Consider the following 19,296-nt stretch of genomic DNA (forward strand, 5'->3'; position numbering starts at 1 on the left):
TCTACCCCTATCCTGAGATTTTTGCTTTGATTCATGTGTTGCTTGGAAAGAGGCTCTTCTTTTGAATACATTCCTTAAATGGAGTGTGTGGGTGATATACTCTCTTCATGACATCATACCCACAAATAACTCTCACCCAGACGGGTGAGACTTGTCAGATGGGATTGTAGAATTCTTAGGCGAAGGTCATTTACTTAGAGTTGTCATTAGATGTTGTTCACAGTCTTCTAGCTTCCAGTGTTGTAAATGAAAAGCCCAATGAACAGTCTGAGGCTCCTTTATAAGTTATTTGTTCTTTTTGTCTGGAAGCTTATACAAATTCTCCTAACCCTGGGAATTGAGGAATTTTACAGGATGTTACTTGGTGTGTGTCTTTTTTCTCAATCTCATCCTGGAACTCAGCGAGCTCTTTGAAATTGCAAGTCTTTCTTAAAGTTAGAGGCATTTTGTTTTATCATTTATTAAATTCCTATACCAACTCCAGCAATTCCTTTTTGCCTTCATGAGTTCCTATTTCTCACATTAGGTGTCCTAGATCTATCCTCCAACTCTTATCATGGCAAAATAGGATGGCCATTAAGAAGCAAAAAATATGGGGCACCTTGGTGGCTCAGTTGATTGAGTGTCTGACTCTTGATCTCAGATCAGGTCTTCTTCTCAGGGTCATGAGTTCAAGTCCTGAGTTAGGCTCCATGCTGGGTGTGGAGCCTACTTAAAAAAAAAAAAAAGGCAGAAAATGTGGTTAACAGCGGTACTTAACAGCACAGTCACAGAAACCATTCAACCTGGGACTGAATACAGCTCTGCCACAGCTGTGTGATCTTGGGAGAGTACCTTAACTTTCCGGGGCCTCAGTTTCTTCAGCTGTAATATGGGTTGAAGAATAATCGTACTTAATGCCTAGTTTTTGGTAAAAAGTGTGTTAATATATGTAAGTTTTGATAATAATACAGTTATTGTTTTCCCTCATCTCTTTGTAGTCCTATGCTATGGTTTGAGATTTTCTTCCACTTGATGTTCCAGGCCATTAATTCATTTTTCCAGTTTGCCCTTATGCTCTTCAATTAATCCACTGTTTTTAATTAGGACATCATGTTTTTAGTTCCAGAAAATTTTAATGCTACATCTCTATCTTCTTAAATGCTCCTGGGGTAGATGGTATCACCAGTCTCAATTATTCACTGCTCCTCCCTGCAAGGTGCTGATAGTTTTCAACTCCATTGACATCACACTTGAGAGGTGACTTGCTTTAGCCAGTGAAATGTGAGCAGGACCCACATAGGCCACTTCTGAAAACAAGTTTCAAGAGTCTTCATATGGTTCTGTCATCCCTTTTCCCCCCTTGCATGAGCTGGAAACTTCTACATAGGGGATTGTTCCTTTAGAGTGAGTCCAAAATGGCAAAGGCTGGGGCAGCTTTCTACATCTTAAGTGGAAACATAACTCTTTTTTTTTTTAAGGATTTATTTATTTATTTGAGAGAGAGAGAGAGAGAGAGAGAGAGCAGTCATGGGGGGAGAGGCAGAGGGAGAGTTTCTCAAGCAGACTCCCTGGCTGAGCGTGGGTCTAATGAGGGGCTGGATCCCACAACCCGTGAGATCATGACCTGAGCCGAAATCACGAGTCAGACACCCAACCAACCAAGTCACCCAGGCGCCCTGAAACATAACTCTTTCTGTTAGAATTTATTTGGGGCCTTGAGGGGAGGTAAGAATGCTGTGTCTGGGTACAGATTCCCTGCCAGGGGTTAAGTCGGTAGTCAACAAGTGATTAGTTCTGGATGGTGGGACTCTTTCTTCCTCCTTCTTATTTGACTGTATTTTCCCAAATTATTTTTACAATGAGCAATCACTACTTGATAGAAACAACTAGAACGCTAAACTTCGAAGCATTTCCTTCAAATAATTGTTTTAAATGACAGTGTGACAATTCCTGAGAGACCCTTTTCTAGACTCACCGGAGGAAACAGCATGGTCAGGAGCACTGGGGGGATACTGTCTGGAAGGTCCACGCAACAAATGCAAAGAGCTCTGCTGTTCGAAGGACACCGTTTCTTCAGCCCTGGCCTTTGGCTCAAGTGGCAGGAAGGCCATTCTCTGGATATTTCCTTTCAGAGCCACCACTTCCTCCCAGCTGCAGAGGGCCAGGATGTCGCCCCTGTTCCTCTGTTTCCATTCTGCCTTGGTGGGAAAGGGCCAGGTGCCAGCTGAGGGGGTAGGCGGCCATTCCCTGCTGAGATGACATGCTTTCCTAGCTTTCCTTCTGGGAACCGCAAAGATCTCAGTGAAAAATAAACAACATGGTGTAAGAACACTGGACAGGGAGTCAGAAGTCTTATCTTCAGCTCTGCCCCTAAGTCTGTGACCTTAGACAAGTCACTGTACCTCTCTGAGCCCCAGTAAAATAAAGGAAACTATCACAACCACCTCACAGGGTGGTTGTTTTTATCTTTTCTTTTCTAAGGAGGACCCAATGCAATGATGTTCAGTTTGCATTTTGCAAACTGTAAAGAACCTTCGTCATCCATCTTGTTAAGCATATTAGGTCTGGGAGTGGCACGGGGAGGGAAAAAATAGGGCCCCAGAGTCACTTGCAAATCTCATATTTTGGGGAAAAATCTGGAGATAATAATAATACTTCTCTGTTCTCTGTCTCTTAACCACCACATCCCCTACCCCTTCTGCAGAATCTCAGTGTGTGGGTGTGGCTGCAGGTGCAGGCCCTATAATCCCAGCACTCAGGGGGCCTGCTTCCTGGTCCCTTCTGCCCCAGCTCAGTGGGCATGTGTGTTGTGGGAAAGCCTTACTATGTAAGATCAAGTACAAATGATTAAGTAACTGGCAAGTGTTTCCCTTTGGGCCCAACACAAAACCTGTCAGTGAAAAGGAGGAGCCCCTGAATGGCAACAGCTGTGACATCTTCTCTGCCGTTGTGTTCAGTGTAGCTACTACCCAGGTGACCTCTCTGGAAGTGGAAGAAATTCCTCCAACAAGCAGGTGTGCTTCAGTCCTCAGACCACAGAAACATACCCTTCCTCTGCAGCTCCTCAGCCAAATGGGGACTCCCAGATGGCAGGGCCCAAGGCCCAGAGGAAGCAGAACTGGCTTATCTGAGTCAGAGATGCAGTTGGCACCACTGGCTGGTGGGTGATAGAACACATTTAAAAAGGTATTTCCCTTGGATTAACTTTTCTTTGCATCATAGAACCTGACCACGGGCCATTGTTATTTTCTTGGTTTGTTGTTGGGTGTTGTTTTTTTTTTAGCATGGCTTTCTTTTATCATTATTTCAAAATTATGTGTATATAAACATCTGTGAACACATCTCTCAACCTAAGATCTAAAATATTAATAACTTGGGGCACCTGGGTGGCTCAGTCGGTTAAGCGTCTGCCTTCAGCTCAGGTCATGATCCCAGGGTCCTGGATCAAGCCCCGCATCGGGCTCCCTGCTCCACGGAAAGCCTGCTTCTCCCTCTCCCACTCCCCCTGCTTGTGTTCCCTCTCTCGCTGTGTCTCTCTCTGTCAAATAAATAAATAAAATCTTTAAAAAATAAAATAAAATATTAATAACTTACCTTTACCTAAGTGCTTCTCCCCATCCCTTTACTTTCATTTTGTATTTATAATTTCCTTCTTGCTAGTAGTTTATGTAGTTTAATGCTATGTTTAATTAATGTTCCATTACATCTAATGAATGTAATGCTTAATTAATATTTAGTTTTGGTTGTTTTTAAACTTTATAGAAAAGGCATTAGTTATATCACCTTTTATATCACTCAGCATATTTAACCAAATTATATTGTCAGAACTCGGTTGCATGCGCTGGTAGTTCATTGTTTTCACTGTATAATATCTCACTGTGAGAATATAGGAGTTTATCTGTTTACCTTTCAGTGGACAATTTGAATATTTTTGGGTTCATTTATGCTTGTTTATTTTTGTTATTATGTACGGCACTGCTAAGAATAATCTTATATGTGTATCCTGATGTACATGTTGAATCTTGGAGAATGTGACTAATTTTATAATATAGTTGATATGGTCAAATTTATCAATCTTTTCTCTTTTTGGTTGGTGCTTTTTTTATACTTTATTAAAGACATTTTTCTTTAAAGATTTTATTTTTTTATTTTTTATTTTTTTAAATAAAGGTTTTATTTATTTATTTGTGAGAGCGAGAGCACAAGCAGGGGCAGCTGTAGGCAGAGGGAGAGGCAGGCTCCCCGCTGAGCAGGGAGCCCGATGCGGGGCTCGATCCCAGGACCCTGGGACCATGACCTGAGCCAAAGGCAGATGCTTAACTGAATGAGCCACCCAGGCATCCCTAAAGATTTTATTTTTAAGTAATCTCTACACCCAAGGTGAGGCTCAAACTCACAGCCCCGAGGTCAAGAGTCCCATGCTCCACTGACTGAGCCAGGCAGGCACTCCAAGAAATTTTCCTTTCTTCAGTGCAAGAAAGATAGCCATCTATCTTTTCTACCAAGGTAAACATACAAAGACATGTTTTGACACCAGAGTTGACCTTGTGTGTGGCGTTAAATGGGGATCCTGTTTCATTTTTATCCATATGTATGTTTTTCTAGTTCCAGTTATTGAATTGTTCCTCTTTTCCCCACTAATATGACATAGCTATTAATATTGTACTTCACACTAGGGGAACCCTCCTACACTGTTGGTAGAAATGCAAGCTTGTGCAGCCACTCTGGAAAACAGTATGGAAGTTCCTCAAAAAGTTGAAAATAGAGCTACCATACGATCCAGCAATTGCACTACTGGGTATTTACCCCAAAGATACAAATGTAGGGATCCGAAGGGGTACGTGCACCCCGATGTTTATAGCAGCAATGTTCACAATAGCCAAACTGTGGAAAGAGCCAAGATGTCCATCGACAGATGAATGGATAAAGAAGATGTGGTATATATATAGAATGGAATATTATGCAGCCATCAAAAGGAATGAAATCTTGCCATTTGCAACGACGTGAATGGAACTGGAGGGTGTTATGCTGAGTGAAATAAGTCAATCAGAGAAAGACATGTATCATAGGACCTCACTGATATGAGGAATTCTTAATCTCAAGAAATAAACTGAGGGTTGCTGGAGTGGTGAGGAGGTGGGAGGGATGGGGTGGTTGGGTGATCGACATTGGGGAGAGTATGTGCTATGGTGAGCACTGTGAATTGTGTAAGACTGTTGAATCACAGACCTGTACCTCTGAAACAAATAATACATTATATGTTAAAAAAAAAAAAGAAGATAGCAGGAAGGGAAAAATGAAGGGGAGAAATCAGAGGGGGAGACGAACCATGAGAGACGATGGACTCTGAGAAACAAACTGAGGGTTCTAGAGGGGAAGGGGGTAGGGGGATGGGTTAGCCTGGTGATGGGTATTAAAGAGGGCACATTCTGCATGGAGCACTGGGTGTTATACGCAAACAATGAATCATGGAACACAACATCAAAAACTAATGATGTGATGTATGGTGATTAACATAACATAATAATAAAAAAATAATTAAAATATTGTACTTCACACTGATTCTTCATAGGAGAACAACATTTTTCACTCCTAGTCTTAATATAACATTATGTTAGCATATTACCTGTAAAACATGTCAATATATTACCTTTGCAAAAAACTGTTGAAAAGTTATCACTTCCAGAAAATGGATTCCTCACTGGCTCCGCTTCTGTCCTTTTCCTCCTCAGCTTTCCTCACAGCATCGGGCAAGCACCTGATTGGTCCACCGGAGGCTGGAGCCAGGGAGAGGACCTGCTATTGGTCAGCTGAGGACTCACAGGTTCATCTGGACTAAAGTCAGAGACAACTTCAAACATCTGGGGAAACCAGTTCTGGGGATGCTAGTCTCGGAAGGGGCTAGCTTAGAATCAGTCTGAACAATAGGGCACTGTCATGGGTTGAGTTGAACTGTGTTCCTTAAGATAGGTCTTAGCCTCTGAATCTGGGAATATGACCTTATTTAATAATAGGGTCTTTGCAGATGTAATCAAGTTAAGATGAGGTCATATTGGATTAAAGCAGGACTTAATCCAACAATTGGTATTCTGATAAAAGAGGGAAATTTGAACACTGGCACACAGGGGAGAAGGCCGTGTGAACATGGAGTTAGCGATTGGAATGATGCATCTACAAGCCAAAGAGTGCCAACAACCATGAGAAACTGGGAAGAGGCAAGAAAGGATCCTCTCTAGAGCCTTCAGCCAGACCACGGCCCTGCTACCAACTGATTTCTGACTTCTAGGCTTTACCAAACAATAGCAATGGTTGATGCGGGTTGATAACAATGATGGACAAGTTTTCAGACTTGATGGTCCTGGCTCCACTCTCCTTGGTCTCTCCTAGACCCCTCCTCTGAGGGCAAGAGCCTGGCTCTGTCAGCCATTCTTGAGATAAAAATCATGGGAAGGGAGGAGGGAACGGAAACAGCCAGGGGCGGGAGGGTCTGAGAGCCAGTGGAGAGCAGAAGCACCCGAGGCAGGTGAGAGCCATGGTGGGAGAAGGCAGAAGGGCAAGTGTGAGAAGCACTGAGGATCTGGAGCTGCCACTGGGAGAAATCAAAAGTATTGCTGAGGACTATGTGTTCACTTAGTGATGAGAAATGCAAGTGAAAGACGAGTTATTTTTAGATTACTTTTGGTTTCATAGTCTCTTGGCAGCCTGGGAGCTCCAGCACGAAACTGAGCCATGTGGACTGAGACCCCATGAGCTTTACTGCCTCCTCATCAAATGCTTTCTGCCCACCAACCCTGCTAAGTGCTTGGCAGAAATACCTCCTCTCCTCCTCACAGTAACCCTATGAAGAGAGGCTGATTTAAATGATAAAACCGAGAGGTTAGTGAGCCTTAGTTAAATGGCCACGCTCAAAAAGAGAGTGCCTTCTTGCCTAGCTCAGAACTAGAAGCAGGCAGGAGTCTCAGGGTTGGCACCCTTAGCACAGCCTTGCCTCATAGGATTATGGCAGCTTTGTTTCCCTCAAGGAGAGTATATGAGCATGTGCTTCTGACATGAGGCCTAGCTAGGCAAGGGGGCAGAGGTGGTGGCTACAGAATGGGCTCTGGGGCTTAACTGCCAGAGTTCCCCCCAGCTGTGCCTCTTTCCAGCTGTAAGAGTTGTTAACTAATCCCTGGGCCTTTGTTTCCCTAGCTGTAAAATGGGCATAATAGCTCCCACCTCAGAGAGTCTTGGTGAGGACTGAGTTAATGCAGTAACACGCTGGGAATAGCCCTAGCACAGAGCAAACACTCAATAAAAGCTAGCTCTTGTGATTATCAAAAATAGGATGCTCTCTCCAGATCTGACAAGACCTTAGCTACAGAAAATAAAAATCATCGAGAAGAAGACTAACAGTCGATTTCAGTCAGTGTAAGAAACAGTCTTGAGGCAAGGTCAAGAGGGTGGAGCAGGAGATCCTGGGCTCACCTCCTCCCACAGACGTACCAGAAGTACAGCTACACATAGAACAGCCGTCTCTGAGCACGAACTGAAGACTAGCAGAACAGATTTGCCACAACAGAGGAGATAAAGAAAAAGCCACATGGCGTGGGATAGGAGGGGCAGAGATGTGGTCCAGTCAGGACCCACACCCCTAGTGCTGAGACCCACAAGCAGGAGGGCTATCACAACAGCAGGGTGCCTCCCTGAGTAATGATGTGTTGGAGCCCAGGGCACCTGCTCCAGGAAGATGAGCCCCGCAGAGTCTGGCTTTGAAAAACCACAGGGCTTATGTTCTTGAAGAGCCAGAGTGCAGTGGGCAATGAAGACTGTTCTCGAGGGGCGCACACAACCTCACTCTCTGGGAGCGCCACAGCATAAAGGCGGCAGATTGAAAAGCACCCGGGTTGTACATGAAGGAGATTTATTTACTAATTTTAGGGCATGTGCTGGAAAAGCAGGGATCTGTTGGCACAGCCTCTGGGGACAGAAGTACTGGTAGGCACTATTATTTTTTTCACTCTCTTTCTACCTAGCCAGGCCAGCACAGGTGGGAGCCAATTGCAACACCATCCGTCCACCTTGCTAGCAGCGCCCACCCCGCTCCAGTGCAGGGGAAGCTAGCCCTGCACCCTGGAGCACCTGCAACCAGGCCCAACAGCCAGTTGCCTGGAAGGACTGCCCCACCCACCAGCACACTGGTGGCAGTCATAGCCAGTCCTTGCAGACAGCCGAGCTGAGGGACAGCCCCTTGCACTGGCCAGTTGGCACCATTCTTGGCCCAGCTACAACAGGAGGATGCATGTAGCCCACACAGGGGACACCCCTAGGGCACCCTGCTCCAGTGACATAGGGGGGGTTTTCACTACTGGGTGCCACAGGACACCTTCTGCATACAGCTAGTCCTTCAAGACCAGGGGACCTAACTGATCTACCTAATACATAGAAACAAACAGAATTAGGCAAAATATGGAGAGAGGAATATAGTCCAAACAAAAGAACAAGACAAAACCTCAGAAAAAGAACTAAATGAAATGGAGAGAAGCAATCTACTAGATAAAGACTTCAAAGTAATGGACATAAAGATACTACCGAACTTGGGAGAAGGACAGATGAACACAGTGAGAACCTGAACAGAGATAGAAAATGTAAGAAAGAATGAATCAGAGCTAAAACAAACAAACAAATGAAAACTATAGTAGAGGGAATCAACAGCACAATAGATGTTTCAGAGAAATGACAAAGATCAAAGATATATTTCTTAGTATAAATCACAGTATCAGAGGACCACAAGGGCCTCACCCATAAAATGGGGAAAATAGAGCCTACCCTACCAAGCTCTTGTGAAAGGATTACAGAAGGTAGTCCTTGGGAAAACATCTAGCCCCTGACATGCAGCACACTTCCATAAAAGCCAGTTGAATCTGAGATTCCTAACCCAGGTGGTTGCTCCTTGGTTTCCCTATCTGTAAAATGAAGATAATAGAATAGGACCACCTCCCAGTGTTAATGTGAGGAATCAGAGTTTTGATAGCTCTCTCATCACTAGATAAAAGGTCTCTCTCAAACCAATCTCAGAGACGATTCCTAAGTGGGAATTGCTCCCTGCTCTTTCTAAGTACCTGGCTAGGAAAGATCAGAAACTCTCCTATAGCCCCCCTACAGGTCAGTCTTAGAGGCCCTGCCGGTTTCCCTGTCAATGCTCCAGACTTCTTGCCTCCTTCTCAGCAGGCAGCTGGTCTACCTACCCCTCAAGAAAACCTGCATATATAGAGGACTCTGGTTCAAAATCTTTTTTATGGCTGCCCCATAGATAAACACACAGGCCTTTTTTTTGTTTTATGGGTTTCATCGCTAATGATTATAGGAAACACAGAATGGTAAAAACAGCAACCCGGGGGAAGTTACAAAGCCCTGTCAGGCTGCTCCCTGACTTTCTGGGAACAGTTACTCCTGAAAACTGTAGCAACACCCAGGGCTTTGGCATTGAATAAGGGACTCAGACACAAAGAAGTGAGTCACCAACGAAGAGATTTCAGCCAGTGCCAGTGGCTTGTAAGGAAAGTCAGAGGGGAGACAGGTGGTTTCCTCTTTTCACAGAGGACACCCAGTGAGTGAATTTTACCACTGCGGAGATCTCCAAATCCCCTCAGGTCCCCACTGAAGACAGTCCAGGCAACTGGTGATTTCGGGCGGCCTGGCCTGTTTTCTGGGGAGGGTAGACTGGATGTGGAAGGAAGATTGGTCAGCCTGGCGCAGAGGAAACAGGGGAGGAGAAAACCGAGCCAAGAAGCATCTTCACCACAAGTGTTTTACCTGAAATACCCCCAAAAATGAGTCATGAAAAGAAAGCAGAAAAACCAGTGAGATGTGTAACCAGGTTCTCTTTTCGGTTCCACAAAGTGGGGAGAAGTTGTGGCAAGCATTGCCAATGGAGGGAGCACGGTGCGCTTGAGCAATCTGCACTCCCCCGCCATGCTTGCCGCTGCTGGCAGGGGCAGAGAGGGGAAACTGAGACTGTGCACCAGTAGGAAAGCCCCTGCAGGAAGCCAGCCGTTGCTCCAGGTTACTGGGGCAACCAGCAGAGGCTCTTCTCCCTTCAGAGAGGATGGAAGTCAAGGTGTACCCTGCTCTGTGGGCCCAAATAGGAGAACTTTAGCTAGGACAGAATCCAATAACAGCCCTCCCTGCGCATTTCCATCTCACTTAATCCACCTCTCAAGGGGGTCAGGGCCAGGGTGATTATACCCATTTGACAGGTGAAGAAACTGAGGCCTTGCACCATTAGGCAACTTGCCTAAATTTACATGGCTAAGAAGTAGCTCAGATCCAACCTGAGTCTTCAAACTGTAAGTCCAGTGTATATTCCCCTACATGGCCTGTCAAGTCCTTGGCATGGGGTCTTTTCAAGGGCTCTCACTTCTGCGAGTGCAGGCACGACTCCTTCCCCTCCCCATCAACACATGGCATGGGAGAACTGGCAGTGCAGGGGCATGTGGCGAGCCCAGCCGCACAGTGTGGTTAGCCAACACTCTGACGGAGACTCGAACCCAGCACTTTCCCCATGACACCAGCTGGCTGCTTTCCCCTCACCGCATCTGGAAAAAATGACTCAGGTGACAGTGGGCTACTCTGTCATCCTCATATATGGAACAGGCCACGTCGTTTATGTTGTTTACACAGCACTTCAACGCGGGACATTTGCCCTGGCTTTCCCCCAAGGCTTTATTAAGTAAAGGTCATGATGTTTGTTAAAATTTGAGTGCAGGGGTGCCTGGCTCACAGGAAAGGTCAAGGTAAGGTAGATTTCTGGAGGCCTCTCCACAGATAGGCATGAATCCCACCCACACCACCCCTGGTTGGATAACCAGACTCAGGAGCTCCAGCTTGCCCCTTCCAGTCTGGCTTTTGTGAGCTCCGAGTCTGACTGGGCTGCCCCTTTTCTCACCTGCCTGAGGTCAGTGCTGCAGAACATGCCAACACCTGAAGAAAGGCAGGAAGAGAGAGGTTCAGGTCCGAAGACCATTTCCAGTTTCCTCTGGAATGGTAATGTTTCTCTGGCTATAAAGAGAAGTTTCTGGTCCTAACTCCAAAGAGGACCCGTAACTGTTCCTCATTCTCTCTGGCTCTTGAGTCCAGGTTCAAGGCCCTGAGGGGGCCTGAAGCCCCTCGCCTGGTAAGTGTACTAAGATCTGGCTCGGGTATTTGGCTTCCTTCTCTGCCCAGAACAAAGAAGGCAGCAACAGCCACAGCAGCCTCTCCAAGGCAGTGGTAGGAATCGAAGCCAACCCCTTCCTGCCCACCTCTGTCCCAAAAGGTGATATTTGTAGAGGTGGTAATGGGTCAGGTGGTAGGGAGCTGGGCTGAAACTTTAATTGGCCTTGAATCACCCATTGTTCCTGTCTTTCTTGAGTGATTAAAATGTTCTGAGAGGGGCGCCTGGGTGGCTCAGATGGTTAATCATCTGACTTCGGCTCAGGTCATGATCCCAGAGTCCTGCCATCGAGTCCCGCATCGGGCTCCCTGCTCCTTGGGAGCCTGCTTCTCCCTCTGCCTCTCTCTCTCTCTCATGAATAAATAAATAAAATCTTAAAAAAAAAAGAAAAATGTTCTGAGAGACCCCAGGTAGGTGAGAAAAGAGGCAGTCTTTGCCCTTCTCTACTAGGAGACTGCCCCTAACAGAAAGGGGTATTCTCACTGTCATCCTGTGGCAGCAAAGAATGGAGGGAGGGAAGGATTTCCTCCTCTCTCTAGGGAGTAAGCAGGCCTGGGAATTGCCCTTGGTGGGGGCTGACGTGGCCCCTCCAGATGGAGGCCTGTGGGTAGCAGTCACTTCTCCTCTGAGGCAGACGGAAATGACTCTCCTCAGGCTCCTTTCTCTCCTCCCCAGTCAGTGGAGCCTGTCTTCAGATGAGCTGAGGGGGGAAGGAGGGTCATGTCCTCTCCCTGAGGCCTGGCAGTCACCAAGTCATTAGTCTCCTGAGCTACAGAGGCAGATTGATGGCAGTAAGATGAGAAGGCTGGAGTAGAAGAGACTTCTGGAATTTGTACCAGAAATCCTGGGGAAGGAAACTCTATGTTTGGGTGTGGGAAGGAAGTTTAATTTCTTTTTAGAGAGATCGAGTTTCAACATAGGTTACCGGCATATTACAACAGACTCATTTCACAGATGAAGAAATTGAGAGTTGGAGGACCTGAGAGAAAAAGAAAGAGAGATGGACAGACAGAATGTGAGATCTGCTGCCTGCGGGGCACGTACCACCTTCTGACAGTAGCAATAACCCGGGAGACCCTGGGGTCTTGTGAGTTCTTGAGAGATGCACCTGCTTAGACTTTGGGGAAAGGTGGTACAAGTGAGGCCGAGCACACAATCTCCTTCTAGCCCACACTCCTTAAAGTAATCAATGATTAAAAAAAAAAGAAAAGGGCCAAAAGTTAGCCAGAGGCAACCAAATATGGAAAATAGTACAACCACATAAGACTTAAAAAGTGTCAAGAGGAAAGAAACAGAGGATCCCAGAATGGAATGTTAGTTGTCTCTCCCCACCCCTACACATCTGGAGCTGAATGAGAGGAGAAGGTTAAAAAATAAGATCCCAAGAAGAGTCACCAATACCTCAGTTTGGCACAAGGAGGGCCGAGAAGCTATACAGGCAGTTTGGGAAAAGTCATAGAGAAATCCTAGAGAGGAGTCCCTGGGCCTGCTGGGGGCCCTGTGATAGACTGTCCTTTTACCTCCTGGTACAGAGAGGGCACCTTTCACATGGGAGATTTATTTCCTGCTTTCTGGAGACAAAGGTGAGGGAAGACTGAGTGTTCTTCTTGCACTGGCTGTTTCTTAAGTAACTTTAATTCAAAATAATCAATATGCCAAAAGTGGCACATTTGGGGATGGCTGGCCCTAGAGCCCCATCAAGGAAACCAGCAGGGTCTGGAAGAGCGCTGGACTTGCCTTCGGGCCAAATGGCCAAAGAACCAAAGAACCAAAGAACCAAAGATTGTGTGGCCAAACACAAGCCATCTGCCCAGCATTGTGTGGAAATAGAGTCAATAGTTTTGACCCACTAGCCTAAGCCTTGGTCTGAAGGCAGTGCCGCACTCCATAGGACAACACCAAAACGTCCCTTAAGGAAGTCCTTCCTCCATAACCCAGAGCACAAGAAGGAGAAGTCCCAAGAAAGATGACGCCACGGTAGATAAGCCATGAACAAGAATTATGAAATCTATAAGAAAGACTAAGAACACTAAACGTAGTTTTTAGACCCCCAAAGCAAGAAAAATTTAGATTTTAGGAACTACAGATAATAGACAATCTTGAAGAGATTTTAAATAAAAATGTATATAAAACTTCAGAGAACTAAATGAGAGAATAGCCACCATAAATAAGAACAGGTAATTATGGGGCACCTGGGTGGCTCAGTCGGTTAAGCATCTGCCTTCGGCTCAGGTCATGATCCCAGAGTCCTGGAATCGAATCCTGCATCAGGCTCCCTGCTCAGCAGAGAGCCTGCTTCTCCTTCTCCCTCTGCCTGCCTCTCTGCCTACTTGTGCTCTCTCTCTATCTCTCTTCAAATAAATAAATAAAATCTTTAAAAAAAAAGAATAGGTAATTATGAAATGAAAGCAGGCAAATATTCTACAAAGTAGAAATAATAGAAACAAGTGATGTAGTTATTAACTGGACAAAGCCTTATTTGTGTTTTCCAGGCGTATGAGTGTTTCTTTATACTCAAGCATTCACATGGACATACACAGAAAAAGATGCAGAAGAATATGCATCAAGTTGTGAATAGCAGTTAACTCTGAGAATGGGCTGGGGGTATTTTCTTCTTTTTGCCTATCTGTGTCTCCTTTTTTTTTACAGTGAATATGTAATGTTTCTATCAAAAGAAAAATAAATAAAAGACATATTTTAATTTAATTTTTTGACTTTTTAAAAAGATTTATTTATTTATTGGAGAGAGAGAGAGTGCTTGAGCAGGGAGAGAGGCAGAAGGAGAGGGAGAATCCCAAGCAGACGCCCCCGCTGAGCTCGGAGCCTGATGTGGGCCTCAATCCCTCCACTCTGAGATCATGACCTGAGCCGAAATCAAGAGTCAGCCACTCAACTGACTGAGGCACTCAGGCACCCTGACACATTTTAACTTTAAAATGATGGGTGTTGGTAGGGCTTCTGGTTCAGCCTATGTCACTGAGTACAAAATAATCATGAATTAAACCATGAGAAATTAATAAAATTTTATCACATGAAAATAGTTAAATAAATTTGGGGCAAATGTTTAGAATATATTTGGGATAGTCTGCCTTTATACAGACTAAATGTCATACCCAAGATAAGTCACTTCAAAGATAGTATAATATTGTGATTTACAATAGGAAATATGTACAGCTGAGTAACGCAGGGCTTAGGGGCACCAACATCCACACAGTTGAAAATCCATGTATACCTTTTGACTCTGCCAGTGTGGGTCCCTGGTGATCTGGGAGATAGGATTTGGATCTTTCACCAAAAACTTTACTAATAGCCTATCATTGACACGAAGCCTTACCAATAACATAAATAGTTGGTTAACATGTATTTTGTATGTTATATGTATTATATAAATGTATTATGTACTGTACTCTTATAATGAAGTAAGCTAGAGAAAAGAAATGCCATTAAGAAGTCATAAGGAAGAGAAAATACATTTACAGCACCTGTACTGTATTTATTGAAAAAATCTATAAGTGCAGTTCAAACCTGTGTTGTTCAAGGGTCAATTGTAGTAGTTCTGATTCTGAGTCCACATCAAAAGTCACAGAGGCAGGTGCCCAAAACTCAATCACTGACAAATCACTGCCTCTCACATGGGTATCTTGTGGGTGAGGAGAAACAAAGGTTATTTATTTAATGATGACTAATGAGCAACATCACATAAGGCCGCTAGTAATAAATCAAAATGATTTAAAGAACATAACCTAAACAGATGTTTTCCAATCCCACTGTAATGTGTTTTCCCAGGACATAGCATCCTAAGGGAATGAGTCACAACTACAGTGTGACAGAAAAATCTTCTACTCCAGGCCCCTGCCCACAGTTCCTTCCTTCCCCTGGCAGGGCTCTGGTATTTCATCACTACTACCTCAGCAGATAAAGCCTTTCTGTACTTCTCTTTGGTGCCACCTCCTCTTTGCTTCAGTGGGACCAGCAGAGGACTTTGCTATGAGTGCCAACCCAGCCATCACCCAGAGCAATGTTGTCCAATCCATACGTCACTGGGACATTGGCCATGAGCAGCACAACTCCCAGGTTTTTGTAGCTGCCATAACTGCCCAGCGAGGACATCACCGCATATTCTGACCATGGTCTCCATTACCCCATATTGTGCCCTTGTGCCAATTAGACCAAAGCGTGCCCTTCCTCAAGACACTGGACTTCCTCTATCAGAAACCATCATGATATTCTGATTTTGTTAGGATACAATACTTGGCTGCCATTTCCTGTAAAGATTTGTCTGTAGTGTCTGTCATGGGATATAGACGGTCCTTTGGAAATGGCTCAGCACAGTCTACACAGCTCTCTAACCACCCTTGGGGACTGTGTCTCTTCAGCAGTATTCACAGCTTGTTTACATGGCTCCAAAAAGAACAGCACTGTTCCTTCCATTTTCTTAAGGCTTCCTTGCTTCTTTCACCCAGGGCTGGGTCACAACTTATCAGCCATCAACCACCATCAACCATCCAGGGGAACATTCAAAAGATTCCTTTCCACAATTTCAAACCACAGCCTTCTAATTTGAAGGGAACTTTTTGCCCACCAGGCATACTGTTAAGAAGTCAAAGTCACCTTTGTCTCCCCACCACCACCACCCCCCACCCCCCGCCCCACCCCAGCGATATAAACCTGCTCCCCTAGGGGCCAGCAGTTAATCCTTAAAATTCTTTTCATTTCTTCTGGCAGTCCTAGCACATTCTTGTGCAAAGTGGATACCTGAAATCCCATTTGGGTATGCCAACATACATCCCTTCCTTTGCTTAAGGCTGTGGTCCCAGAAGCCTCTGCCACATGATTGGGATTGGTCAGACATACCCTACCCTCAGGAGCCCAATCCTGACCTGCTCCAAAATGGTCTACTTCCAATCATGGGCCACGTTGTCTCCGATTCACAATGGATGCTATTTAACAACCAAAGCCCTACAATAAGGTGTTTACACTAAACCAAGAAGCCCTTTCCCTCTGCATTTGCACTAGCTTAGATTTGTTGGGAAAAGAGCATCTTAAGGAAGACATCAGTGTTCACTGAGCATCTTTATGAACAGCGCTCTAGGATAGACACAGAAGGGGACCTAAGGTGGATAGTCAAGGCCTATTCATGGGCCTTGCAGTGTGCCTCCACGAGGCAGAGGGCAGAAGAAGCTTTCTGGTTTAATCTGGAAGATGAGAAGAGTCACCATACTGGGGCGCCTGGGTGGCTGGCTCAGCCAGTTGAGCAGCCGACTCTTGATTTTGGCTCACGTCATGATCTTAGGGTTGCGACATTGAGCCCTGCCTTGCGCTCTGCACTCAGCATGGAATCCGCTGGAGATTCTCCTTCTCTGTCTGCCCCTCAACTTCCCTGCTCTCACTCTCTCGCAAATAAATAAATAAATAAATAAATAAATAAATAAATAAATAAATAAATAAATCTTTCAGGAAAAAAAGAAGAGTCACCAATTTTGCTGTTTGCTTGCCACCATCCCAGTTTACACATCATGTCCCAGTGTAATTAGTATTTATATTGCTTTTCACTCTTAAAAATGTCACAGTTTGGAGGCTAAGAGTTATAGAGTCACCATAGAGATAAGACATTTTCACATGAAAAAAAAAAGCTTAGAAATCCAGGGGGGAACACGCTATCAAGTGCTGGGTAAAGGGCTGTCACAGTGCTTTTTAGGAAACAGAGGGTCCAAGGGTTGAAGTAGCTTCCTGGACCATGAGGCCTGCTGGGGATCTCTGGAGCCAGTATCTATGGCTATTTCCTTACCAGCCCTTCCACACACCCTTCCCAGCAGAGAAAATGGGGCTTCTGGAGAATGGCAGGGGTCGGGGGAGACACATGGGGTAGACACAGTGCACCCCAAGGAAGTCTGCTTCTGTCGCTTATAAAGACAAATAAAAGGTTTTTAAATATTTTTAAGGGGGCATTAGAGAGTGTGATGGATTTTAAAGCTATGAAGACTACTTGGCATTCACACATACCACAGATTTGGATGCTGAGTGGAAAGATGCTTAGGGTCTTTGTGTATGTGAGAGAGAGATTGAGAGGGAGAAAGAGAAAGAGAGGATGTACATGTCGATCTGACTGCATTTTAGAGGCCCAGTTAAATTATTTAGTTTTGTCCCGGGACACCTACCCCCCTGTGCCTGCCTTGTCATTGCTATGCACTCGCTCACCCCCCAGGTTTGCCCCGCTTCTCCCAGGGGCCACGGTTCTTATAGTGTGAAGGCAACAGGTAAAGGCTCTGTTATCCCCAGCATCTGCCTTTGTCTGAAATAAGAGCTAATGGGATATCTGGCTTGGGTGCCTATATGCAGTTCAGTTATTTATCCTTCGGGTGGTTAACCCCACTCATATCTTGACATGTCCCCCAAGCACCCTGCTGATCAGGGGCTTTCCTCTGTGTTCTCGTGTCTAATTCTAGTGGCTCCTGGAAGCCTTGAATGGGAGAGCAGGCAATGGGGGCGGCAGGGCAGAGCCAAATTCTGAGACCCCAAGCCTTTCCCTGGGACAGGGACAAAGAAAATCCCCACAGGAAGGAAGACAGGCAGGCCAGCAACACCCTAGTCACTGACATCCTTCTGCAAATTGTCAAAGAAGAATTTTCAAAAAGTCAAAAACATGGCACAACATGGATGAACATTGAGGACATGATGCTAAGGGAAATAAGCCAGTCACAAAAGGACAAGTCCTGTATGATTCCACTTAACGTGATATATCTAAAATAGTCAAATTCATAGAGGCAAGGAGTACAACAGTGGTTGCCAGGGGCTGGGGGTCAGGGAGGGGAGTTGTTTAATGGGTGTGAAAGTTTCTGTTCTGCAAGATGACAAAGTTCTGTTTTACAACAATGTAAATATTCTTAAAACTACTGAACTTTACACTTAAAAATGCTTAAGATGGTACATTTTCTGATGTATGAGTTTTTTGTTTTTGTTTTTCTTTTTACCACATACATACTCACAAACATGATTCTGCAGGGAGAGCACAAGGGAGTTTTTCAGCATGATGAAGTTGTTCTATCTCGATGGTGGGAGTAGCTGCACAACTTCTCTACGGGTAAGATTCATAGAATTGTACATGAAAAGAGTCAATGTTGCTATATGTTAATTTTTTTAATGAAAATTTTTAAAACAGAGGGCGCCTGGCTGGCTCAATTGGTTAAGCATCTGCTTTCACCTCAGGTCATGATCCCAGGGTCCTGGGATAGAGCCCCAAGTCAGGTTCTCTGCTTAGTGAGGAGCCTGCTTCCCCCTCTGCCTGTCACTCCCCCTGCTTGTGTTCTCTACCCCCTTCTCTGTCAAATAAATAAAATCTTAAAAAAAAAAGAAACATTTTAAAACATAGTCATACAAACGTAGACTGAACATGTCTCAAAAGTGAATTTAATTAACTAATGAGAGAATCAGGATGGTAAAGCTGGTTCAAAAAAGTACAGAAGACACTTAAGTCTTTGTAATAATAACTGAAAGAAAGAGTATTGAAATAAGTTTGTTGAACTGCATCATAGAAAATAAAACCTTAGCCTTTTGACTAATATTTTTATTTGCATCACTATACAATAATTGCTATCGGTTTTCTACGCCTTCCTTATAAAGTTGTAAAATACCTTAACTGATAGTTAATAGGCACATCAGAAAAAGGTCCACAACCCTAGGAAGCCAGATCACTATCCCCCACCCCCCAACCCCACCCCCCCCGCAGGAGTGTGGACAGTGCCCAAGCCCAGCATGACTCAAGGGCTTGCAGGAATCCCTTTGTCCCATTTCCAAATCCTGGACAATTTCTCCTAACTGTCCAGATGAGGGGAAGCAGGGAAATGTGAGACCCAGAGCTGTGCCAGGGAGTTAACAGCGCATGGTGCTCTCAAAGAAGCGATGGGCCTAGGGATGCCCTGTGGTCCTGAGGAAGCCAGCTGGTTCTTGTCCTAGGAGGGGATCAGCAGTTTCCAGGAACACAGGCATTTAGAGAATCCACTGTAGAAACAAAAACCGAGAAGAAGTGTCTGGCTCCACAAGCCACCCAGATCATTCTCAGGCCCACCAGGCTCATCCTTGCCCCCGGGTTCTAGACTCATGGCAGAGGGGCACCAGCGTGGGGC

The 19,296-nt window shown here is 45.1% G+C and overlaps 1 protein-coding gene across 8 annotated transcripts in view; it reads right to left on the reverse strand.

Moving 5' to 3' along the window:
• Positions 1 to 19,296, reverse strand: part of EHBP1 (EH domain binding protein 1) — a 709,442-nt gene that overhangs the window by 616,474 nt on the left and 73,672 nt on the right. Inside the window, exon 1 of one of the 8 annotated variants that reach the window (XM_088026512.1) lies at positions 1,958 to 2,131. The exons of the other annotated variants lie outside the window; for them this stretch is intronic. The gene's annotated coding sequence lies outside the window, so the exon portion shown is untranslated. Of the gene's footprint in view, positions 1 to 1,957; positions 2,132 to 19,296 lie in introns of those variants that run through there. 8 annotated transcript variants of the gene reach the window in all.

The sequence above is a fragment of the Eumetopias jubatus genome, unplaced genomic scaffold (assembly GCF_037043125.1).
Source record: "Eumetopias jubatus isolate StellerSeaLion01/CBP00866 unplaced genomic scaffold, mEumJub1_p1.0 scaffold_9, whole genome shotgun sequence".
In the NCBI taxonomy this organism is placed as follows: Eukaryota; Metazoa; Chordata; class Mammalia; order Carnivora; family Otariidae; genus Eumetopias; species Eumetopias jubatus.